The sequence below is a fragment of the Lycorma delicatula genome, chromosome 9 (genome assembly GCF_047948215.1).
Source record: "Lycorma delicatula isolate Av1 chromosome 9, ASM4794821v1, whole genome shotgun sequence".
NCBI classification, from domain to species: Eukaryota; Metazoa; Arthropoda; class Insecta; order Hemiptera; family Fulgoridae; genus Lycorma; species Lycorma delicatula.
In genome coordinates, this window is record NC_134463.1 from 17600789 (window position 1) to 17611646 (window position 10858).

A 10858-nucleotide genomic window follows, 5' to 3' on the forward strand; every position below is an offset into this window, starting at 1 on the left:
TAACATTATTTTATAAATAAATATTACTTTTCCAACAAATATGGCTAGAACAGCTATATTGAAAGGTGAAGTAAAATGATCATGTCAAAGATAGGGTATTGGGTTTTTTCTGTAAATTTGTACGTTTTAGGGTCAAAAAACACAATATATGTATGTATCGTACAACTTATTCTAAAGTCAAGGCGTTTTAAAAATTTTAATAAAAATACACAGGTTTTTTAATATTTTTTTTTTTTTGTATCGCATTCTGTGAAATAGACAATTATTTTTTAAAACATTATGTTTTTTAGTCAAGTAACCAGAGGCTGGTAAAGCCAATCACATCGTACATACAATAAGAGTGGCAGTAGCTGTATTTGTTGGGCTGCCATGCCATATACTGCCTGCACTTTTGATATTCACATGAAGATTACACACACACACACACACACCAAAAATCAAGTAGAGGTAAGAAAAATTCTAAAAATTATAAATTACATTTAACTCAATTTGAACCTTTAAACTCAAAATTTAACAGAATTCTTTCTTAGTGCTCACTTACATTGTAAGAAAGACATGAATACAAATTTCCTTAATTTCAAATTAATCTTCATCAGGTATTTTTAGAAGTTTTTTATAAATGACTCTCATGCTATTTTATAATTATACATATATTTGGATACAGTTTTTAATATTCTTTCACAATTACTTCTAATATACTGTTAACTTAATGAACATCTTAGTAACAATGTCTTAAACTTGTAGTTTTCATTTGTTATGTATTAATAATAGGAAGTCTAAAAAGTAATGAATGTTTTGCACACTATATAGTTTAATGTCCTAAATCTCAGGGTATATGAGTTGCAGTGATTCAGGCCGAATGTTATTTGACAGCTGGCAGTTGAAGCTACTAGATGTGCAAAAAATGTTGCAATTCTTATACTTGGACGTAAGGTATTGTGCTATGAAAATCAGTGGATGTTCAGCAAAACTGATGAGATCTTACAATTTTATTTCGATAAAGATGCAAATGCTGCGCAGAACCGTGAAGAAACTTGTGCTGTTTATGGGCAAGATATGTCATCAAACACAACAGCCAAAAGATTGTTCAGTCGCTTTTGTTTTGGAAATTGTTATGTCCAAGATGCTCCTTGCAGTCGAAGACCAACAATAAAATCACAGAAAAAGTGAGTGATATTCTGGTAAAAGTCTAGCCATGCGAGCCTTCATGACATTGTCAGTGGCCTAACACCCATCACCAAACACTGTTAGTCCAATCAGAGAAAGCTGGTTACAAAAAGAAGCTTGACATTTGAGTACCACATGATCTGACTGAGAAAACTTTACTCAATTGAATTTCTATTTGTGAATCTCTACTGAAACGTAATAAAACTGAGCCATTTCTGAAGCCAGATGATCATCAGTGATGAAAAGTGGATAACCTAAGAACACAATGGTGAAAAAGATTGTGACTGAAGCAAGGAGAAACTCCATAGTCTGTGACAAAGCCCACACTGATGGCCAGGAAGATTATGTTGTGTTAGGTGTAACTAACTGGAAGGCCATCGTGTCTCACAGTCTGGTGCTACCAAGCAGTATGATAGACTCAAACCTGTACTGTTGGCATTTAGTGTGACTGCACTTATCAATAAAAAAAAAAACGGCCAGAATTAGTAAATAGAAAGGATGTCATACACCATACTAATAACCGCCAGAAAGCGACATCTTTAACAACCTATCAACAATTGCAAGAACTTGACTGGGAGATTTTGATGCGTCCATCATATAGCCTGGACCTACACCGGTAGCATAGCACTTGTTTCAGTCTCTGCAATAATTCCCTGAATGGTGTTAAATTAGTTTCAAAAAAGGCCTTTGAAAACCTTGTAACTCAATTTTAAGAACGGAAAACTTAGAAGTTCTATAGTGTAGGATTTATGGTGTTAGACAGAAAAATGGAAGAAGGTTATCAAAAAATATGGTCCAGGTAGTCTCAAAATGTAATTTTTCAAAAACAATAAATGTATTCTACATTTTGGATTCCAAAGGCTCAGTACTTTTTAGACAACCGGAAATAAAGAAAATACGAATTATGTAATATGCAAGTTATTTCAAAGCTTTATTAACAGAATGTACATATATAACATAAATGGTTCCAAATGATCTTGTTTATAAACTAATTAGTTTAGAGTAGTATATACAATAATGTAAAAAGAAAAAACTAGCCACAAACTGCAAAGATCCTATAACAGAGACAATTTATACCACTTTGTAACCTAATTTGACTTTTCAGTAAAACTTTCTAGATAAAAATTACAAATGAAATTTTCTAACCCGTATGAATAGAGATGTCTTTTTAAACTATCCCTGTGACAAAATGTTTTCTTACAAAAATTACAAGTAAATTTCTTCTCACCATTATGAACAGAGAGATGTGTTTTTAAATTAGAGCTTTCATTAAAAGTTTTTTTACAAAACTTTCTCATTTGTATTAGTAGAGATATGTGTTTTTAACTTACTGCATCGAATAAACGTTTTTTTAGAAAAATTATATTTTAAGTTTTTTTTTACAACATGAATAGATAAGTGTGACTATAATATAGATCTCCGAGTGAAAGACTCCTGACAAAGAACACATGTGTGAATAGGAAGATGAAAAGATATAACATTCCTTTCTTTAACACGTTTTTCTGTAATTTGCAAGCACTTTTTTTAAAAGAAAAACTGTTAAAATCATCATATTCTTCATCGATGACATTATCACAAATGCAATTATATTTTAATTTATTGCAAACCACACAATTTGATGTCTGTAGACTACTTTCAGTAATTCTTTCCTCCACATCATCGATAATTTCTTCAATAAGATAAAAAAAAAAATGTAACTGTTAAGTTAAAAATCTATCGGAATTGACAAATCTACAAATTGACAACTTTATACTTTAATATTAAATATCTTATGTTCATATTTAAGGAAGCACAATATATTTGTTTCAATGTAGCAAAAATAGAAATTTCATTAGTACAAACAGTTAAAATATAAGGAACAAAATTTAACAATCCCCAAACTACATGCTACATAGCATACAAACTAAAACTGGTCTGACAACATGACTGAGTAATTGTAACTATGTATTACATGGGTCACTATGAAAGAAGTGTTTAAACTATTGCACCTCAGTAAAAAAACAAAAATAACTGCAATTATTTTTGCGCTAATTAGATTCGACCGGTTTTAGTTACTGTCATTTGTTTGAAAATTAGGGGCATGAAAAGCTGATTTTTTTCAATTTTTTTTTTGAGGCCATCACTTTGAATTGCTCTACAATCCAAACCAAGAGATAAAAATTTTATACTTTTGGAAATAGATTAAACGATTGTTTCTCAATAATTTGAATTAAGATTTAGCCCACAACTATTACTATTTAAGCCTTCAAGTTGTTCAATAAAAAAAATCACATTTTGGTTAACATTAGGTGTAGTAAAAATAAATTTCCATTAATATCATGTATTAATTTTGTAGAATTTTTATTTGTAGAGTTGAATTAATAAACATTCACGTTTTATGGTGAGGATCATAATAATCGATTTAAAATTGTGGCAATATATGAAGGACTGAAGAAGCAGTCTCAGTGAGCAGTTGTCTCAACACTGATTACAGTACATTAATATATCATTAATTATATATTAATATGTCATTATATATTAGTATAAATTAATTGCAATGCCAGCGTTCAGTCTGATGAGTTCATTAAGCCCTTATATTTTATTTCCATATGTTCAGTTCATACTGCTTTGTTAGCAAAATTATTTAACGGTGCCACATTAATTAGCTTTATTTTAAATGTACATTAATGCACATAAAAGTACATTAATTAGCATTTTTTTATCAGGTTATAAGTTAAAGTTTTTTTTTTTGTAATTTTTCTGTAAATATCTTAAGTTTAATATGAATGAGATGGAAACACCGTTTCCCAATCAACATGGCTGTACAATTAAGGGTGGTTCCAGAATGTAATCTACAGTGAATATAAATTTCTTCAAAAGCTATCTGACTTTGAATTCCATAGCACGATTTACTTTTATGAAGTTCATGAACTCACTGCTAAAACGTGCGGCATTAGTTGGAGGTCACTACAAAGGATATGTAGGACAGCTAAGGGGTGCGATAGTAATGACAGTAGCGTTCAGTTTGAAATGCCAGAGAAAAATAGGACACAGAATGCAAATCTGTTAGTGAACGATTTCAACTATCATGCATTGCGCACACAATCATATATCAGTAACTACCCGTACCGTTCAGAATGAAATCCCTACCATTAAGAAGTTCAAAGATGAAATACGGTAAAAACTGGATATAAATCTATCATCTATGACCGTTTATAATATTGTAAAAAAACTGGTTTTTGTTATAAAAAAACTGAAGATGGTCAACGTTTCTTGATGGAATAAATTGATATTGCATTAAAAAGAATTTAATTTTTAAACACATTTTACAAATTAAAAGATCATGTGATTATCAACGTATATTTTACACAGATGAGACGTGGGTTAATGAAAATCATTCCCATAAATATATATAGCAAGATTCAAAGAAAAATAAGATACTAAAATTAAAATCCTCATCAGAAAGGCAGTCGTTTAATAGTATGTCGTGTAGGTTCGGCTAAAACAGGGTTCATTAAAGAAAGTATTAGCAGTAAATTCTTCTGATTATCATTCAAAAATGAATAGGAAGTTTCAATATTTGGTTTACAAATGAGTTTTTGAATTACTTACAAGAAGGGAATGTAATAATAATAATAATAATAATAATAATAATAATAATAATAATAATAATAGATAACACAACTTATCACCCTTTTGCAGTAAATAAAGTTACCACCAACAGCTGGAGGAAAGCTGAAATCCAACAGTAGCTTCACAAAAAAGCTTTATTACTTTATATTATCTTTTTATTACTTAATATTATCCATGTATATTAACCATGTATAAAGTAATCTGATAAAACTGTGTGAAAGGCAATATTAAACCATGCCTACATGTAGCTGATTATTATAGCAACAAACAGGGCACACGCCAAGCATTGGTTGCGGCTGTACTTTTTGAACAAACTTTTCATACCTTTCCGACCTCAATTAAAAGTTTAATATTAAATACATTATAATCAAAATATCGTCATCTTATTCAAATTGTTTCAATGATTACAACGATGTGTTTTTTTCCATAAAATATTCACTGAAACTAAAGGCAGGCTGTCTCATAAAAAGCACTCTGCATGCTTACATAATATTAGCTTTGGGATAAATCCTAATTATAATTATTGAGAAACAATCGTTTAACCTACCTCCAAAAGCATCGGTACATCGGTTTTAATTTTACATCAATCAAAGTTGACATTCTCAAAAAAAAAAATGCAAAAAATTGTCAGTTTTCCGCTTCTCACACCCTAATTTTCAAACGAATGACTAACTAAAATCGGCCAAATCCAGTTGGCAAAAAAAAACTGCAGTTTCCAATGATACCTTCATTTTTTGTGCGATTTTTTTTTTTAACTGAAATACAACAGTTTAAACACAAGTGCCATCTTTCATGGCAACCACTATAATAATATTGTTAAAAGTCAATCAAAACTACTTGCAAAAAAAAAAGTAATTTTGTAGTGAAATTATTATCACAATTACTAATAACAAAAAGTTCTGTAAGCTTCAAAAACAATATAGATCTACTTATTATTAAGAATTATTTAAGAACAAACTGTATTCAATACTCAGTCATAAAGAGTTGTTATTAAATTACACTGTTAAAAGTTGAGGATCTTTAATCTGATGCTTCCAAAGATTTTTTTAAATTTGTTAATAAAAATGACAACAGTAGATCTCCATCTTGTATTCTTTATGAAATGAGTATGGGCACTGATATTGTAGAACTTCGCTAAAAAATTTGGGAGTGTCTATATTAACAATGATTTTTCCTTAACTGAAATTACATTTAGTTGTAATGATAGCCGCAGTTAAACATTATTTTAACTCAAAATGATGTAAAGAGGCCATTTGACTTAATGCTAACTCTTTGACAAGCACAGAATATATTCATCCTCTTTTAGGGAAGAAATGCTCTGCCTTTTTTATACAGTTCTTAATTAAGCTCTTCAATCATTCTTTAAATAGTCTTCTACATCCTCTAGTGTTACAAAAATTTGTTACATATGTCCATTATTTAAAAATGGTGACATTCAGATATCAATAATTACTGCCCTTGGCAAATACAATTTTTTTGCAAAGATCTTAGGTAAGTTAATTTATAAGAAAAACACACTTACATAAAGAAATTTATATCGTTCTAGAACATCATGGTTTTTTAGAAGGTAAATCTACTTGAACAAACTTGTATGTACATACTGAAGATACTGTTGATGCACTAAATGATTGTAATTATCTTGATCCAATTTATACTGATTATTATTGTGTGTTTGATGTAGTTAATATCAATTTACCTATTTAAAAACTTGCTGCGTGTCAATTTAATAATATAAATTGTTGTCTTTGATACATTCACTTCGTACAGAATTCCCTACATTAAAATTGATAATTTTATCTCTAAGCCTATTTATGTTAGATGTGGAGTAAGGCAAAGCATGCATTTATTAGATTTTCCAATTTCTGTAGTATTTATAGTTTATTCATACGCTATCACTTTTTTTTTTCACAGATAATATGAAATTGTTTAAGCCTATTACAAAACTAGTTTACATTCAATTACTTCCAACTGACTTGAACTTTGTGAAAAAATGATGCGACAAATAGTATTTCTTCTAACTTACAAAAATTAATTTCATATTCAATGTTGAAGGTTTGCAGATAATGATATAAATGTGAAACTGAATAATATAAAATAATACTGCAATACAAAAGATATCGTCTATTAAAAACTTGGCTGTATGTTTTGATAGCAAATTATCCTCCAGTGAATAAACTTGTTATACTGTATCTTCACTAAAAATGGTAAATTTCATCGAGATTTTCTCTACAAATTACAGAAATACTAACTCTGCAGAATTTTAGTCATACACTTATACAGTATTAAATTATGGTTCTGCTGTTTGGCGACCTTTTGCTGACTTGCAATTAAAACTACTAGAAAGACCACATAGAATCTTTCTTAGATATGCCGCCTATAAAATCTGTGATTCTATTTTCTTTACCGATCATAGCTTTATTCGTATTTTTAATTTGTTAAAAATACCAAGAATTGAATCATCTCTGACGAGGACAGATTTAATATTTGCTAATAAAACTTTTAGTAATTACGTTGACTCCCATAATTTATTGCAGCTTTTTGACTTGCATTTCCTAACTTACCTCTAACTTGCATTACCTATTACCTCTAACTTATGAATGATAATTTTGTTATGTATGTATGTTCTTTTTAATATGATTTTGTATTGATGGATTTTGTGGCTGTCTTCAATTAAGTAAATAAGTAGACTTTAAAATTTACCACAATTACCAAACTTTAAAAACTTACCAAATACCAATCACCCAGCTTTTTCTTTAGGGTAAAAATAGAAAATTAGGTCATAACAACAAAGACAATTGCAAAATTCCAGCAAGTACTTTGAAATATATTAAACTACCAAACACCAAGGTAAGATTTCAAATTTCAAAATCTAGCAACATGAACTGAAAAATCAAAAAAAAATTATATGAAAATGGATAAATCGGCAAGAAATTAAACAATGTAGAAGGTGATAGCTTGACTGCAACAGAATTACGAAAAGAATCATGAAAACAACGAAATAAAAACTAAGAACTTGCTAGAAGAAATATGGAAAACTGAAAAAATTCTACAAGACCAGAAAATGCACTAATACATCCGCTACACAAATATGATGAAACAGAAGTAAATACCGACTAGGGATTTCCCCTCTTACCTTTGACAAATAAAATTCTTTGAAAAGCACTTCAAAATAGAATTGAATTAATCGTAGAATTAACATCTGGGAAAATACGAAAGATTCAGAAAAGTACGATCATGTGCAGAACAAATCTTGAACCTTAAAACAATAATAAGGGAAAAAATGACAAGGCATAAAAACTAAGTAATTATCTTTGTTCAAAAAGGCATACAACTCAATCTATAGAACTACCTTAACATCCCTGAAAAATTTGGCGTGGATCCCAACAGAATTAACATTACTAAACAGACTATTCTAAACACAAAATCAGAAATAAAATTAAAATGAGCAGTGTCAGAAGAATTAGAAATTAAAACAGAAGAAAGACAAGGGAGTGGTTTAGCATCAATCCTTTTTCCTGTCCTAGAGAAAGTAATAAAAGAACAGGAAAAGGTGAAAAAAGTTGGAACGCAACTACATAAAACTGGGTCTGAAATTGAAAGGAATCGGAATTAACTGCCGAGCCTTTGCTGAAAATATTACAATTTTCATGGAAAACCTCAAAAAGGCAGCAGAACAAGTAAACAACCTAAAATAATTTGCGAGGAAAATAAGTCTAAAAATTTCTTTGAAAAAGGCAGAATTCATGACCAACCAAGATTCCCCCAAGCCTCTAAACACAAAATGCGAAAAAATCAATAAAGATAACAAATTTAGATATATAGAAGAAATAATCTAAATTAATGATTTAGATAAAAAAGCCAATCAAACAAGAATGAGAAAAATAAAATTAGCCTACCAATTAACAAAGGATATTTTCATCAAAAAAAAATTTCAGTAGATCCCACAATCAGGTACTAAAATACAGTAACCAAGCCAGTGGACCTGTTTTCATCAAATGCATCTTAACTTTGAAATCGGTTAAAATAAATACAATACAAAAATAGTAAGTAAAAAATTGAAAGATTCTAGAATCAAAGGATACAAGAAAATGGATGCAAATAAGGAAGTAATAAAAGACATTTACAAATACAATGAAACCAAGAACACGTCAATTCCATCAGAAAAAGAAGAGCCAAATTTTTTTTCAGTCTCAAAAAAAACATTTTCAACCATATTTACAGAAAAAAGAATGGAAATAAACACATTTCAGTGGTTGTAAATGAAATTAAAATATTTGTAGGGGATAGTACAATACAGGACAATGTTCCAAAAACCAGTAAAGATTTCAAAGAAAGTAGAAAAAAGAAACATTTGGTCAGAAGGGAGAAGGCAAAAATAAAGCAAAATAATAAAGAACTGTTAGAAAACCAGAAAAGAAAATATGCAGAAGAATAAGAAATGAATGTAAAATATTACTTCATTCTCCAAAGCTGACTACAAAAAAAAAAAATTTAAAAACTTATTTACACGCCCATGTTTATTATTAGTTTCAGTCTTGTGATATAGTAAAAAAAAAACTTATCATTTCTGCTACATTATCCTGTTCAGTCTCAATTTAATAATTTTATTAGTAGGTAGAGCTTCATTACTAAAAGTATTATTTAAAAACCCACTCATTATCAACAAAAAAAAAAAACAAAAATTAATATAAATATCCATAATTAAAAAAAAAAAAAAATGTATATAAAATACTGTCGTTTACACCTCTTACAATTCCTTAATGATTGTTCTTTGTATATGTTTTATGGTGGATAAACTTGAATGAGGTTATATTTAATTCTGATGCAAGCTTTCTCAATGAAAAAGATAAGAACAAATGAACAGGCGAATAAATGTTAGCACACTATTGCCATGTGCACCATATGAGGCTCATTAAATCTTTCTGCAAGGCCATTTGACGTGGCCCTTGGCTCACTGATTCTTTGACTCATAGTAATGTAAGTGATTTTTATTTTTTAAATACATTTTCATTCATTTTTTTCTGTTATTGATGATAAGTTTTCTATTTGTTTTCATTTAGTTCCAGATCCAGTTTCTGCGTTTTGTTTTTTATTAAAGCTGAACTTCGTAAATTTCTATTTCACTTTAACAGATGTTATTTACATTCATTTCCTCATAAGTAAATTCTCTACAAATTGGAAATTTTTAATTGCTTACTGGTAAATTAACAAAGTTTTTATTTCAAACCTAATTCTAGTATTTCTAAGCATAACATTTTCATATTTTGATTTATTTTTAAATGGTTTCTAGTGATAATGCTGATTTTGGCACAGATTCTGATGAAAACCCTGAATACAGATCAAAATTTGACAAACCAGTTGTAAATCAAAAGACAAAAAATTAGAGGTTTATAGCGAGTGATTCAGAGGAAAGTTATGATAGAACTATGAATCTGTCTGTCAGTAATTTCACTGAAATAAGTAGCGGCAGCAATATTTAGATATCTTCTATTCCTGGTCAAACTGAGAATATCTTGAAGTGTGCACCGTTGGAGCCTCCAATGTTTTCAACAATGCACTATACAATAACAATGAAGGAATTAATGAATCTAATGTAACTGCACTTAATAACAGAGATAAATATTTCATTAGAACCTACCAGTGAAAATCCAGTTATTTTCCCAATGCCTTTCCACTATTAGTTAATGATGAAATAACAGCAAAGGTACAAATGCCAACCCCCCCAAACAGTGTATTATGCACTTTCATCTATCATGCCATGCCATTTTTAATTTATTAGTCGATGAGACATTATGCAAAACAAAAGATTGAATTTGAAAAGAGAAAGATACCAACTGAGAATTATAAAAATGCTCTAGATTGAAAAAATAGAATCCACCTGATGTATTACACTGAAATTGTAAACCATACAGTATCACAGATATCATTTCTTCCACTCAAAAAACAAATATTTCTGTAATATAAATAAAACTGTTTTTTTAACAAAATGATACTAATATCAAAAAAGGTAAGACACACATTTCTATTTACAAAATCTGTTGTTAATTTAGGATTTTGTTTAAAAAAAATTCATGTTGAA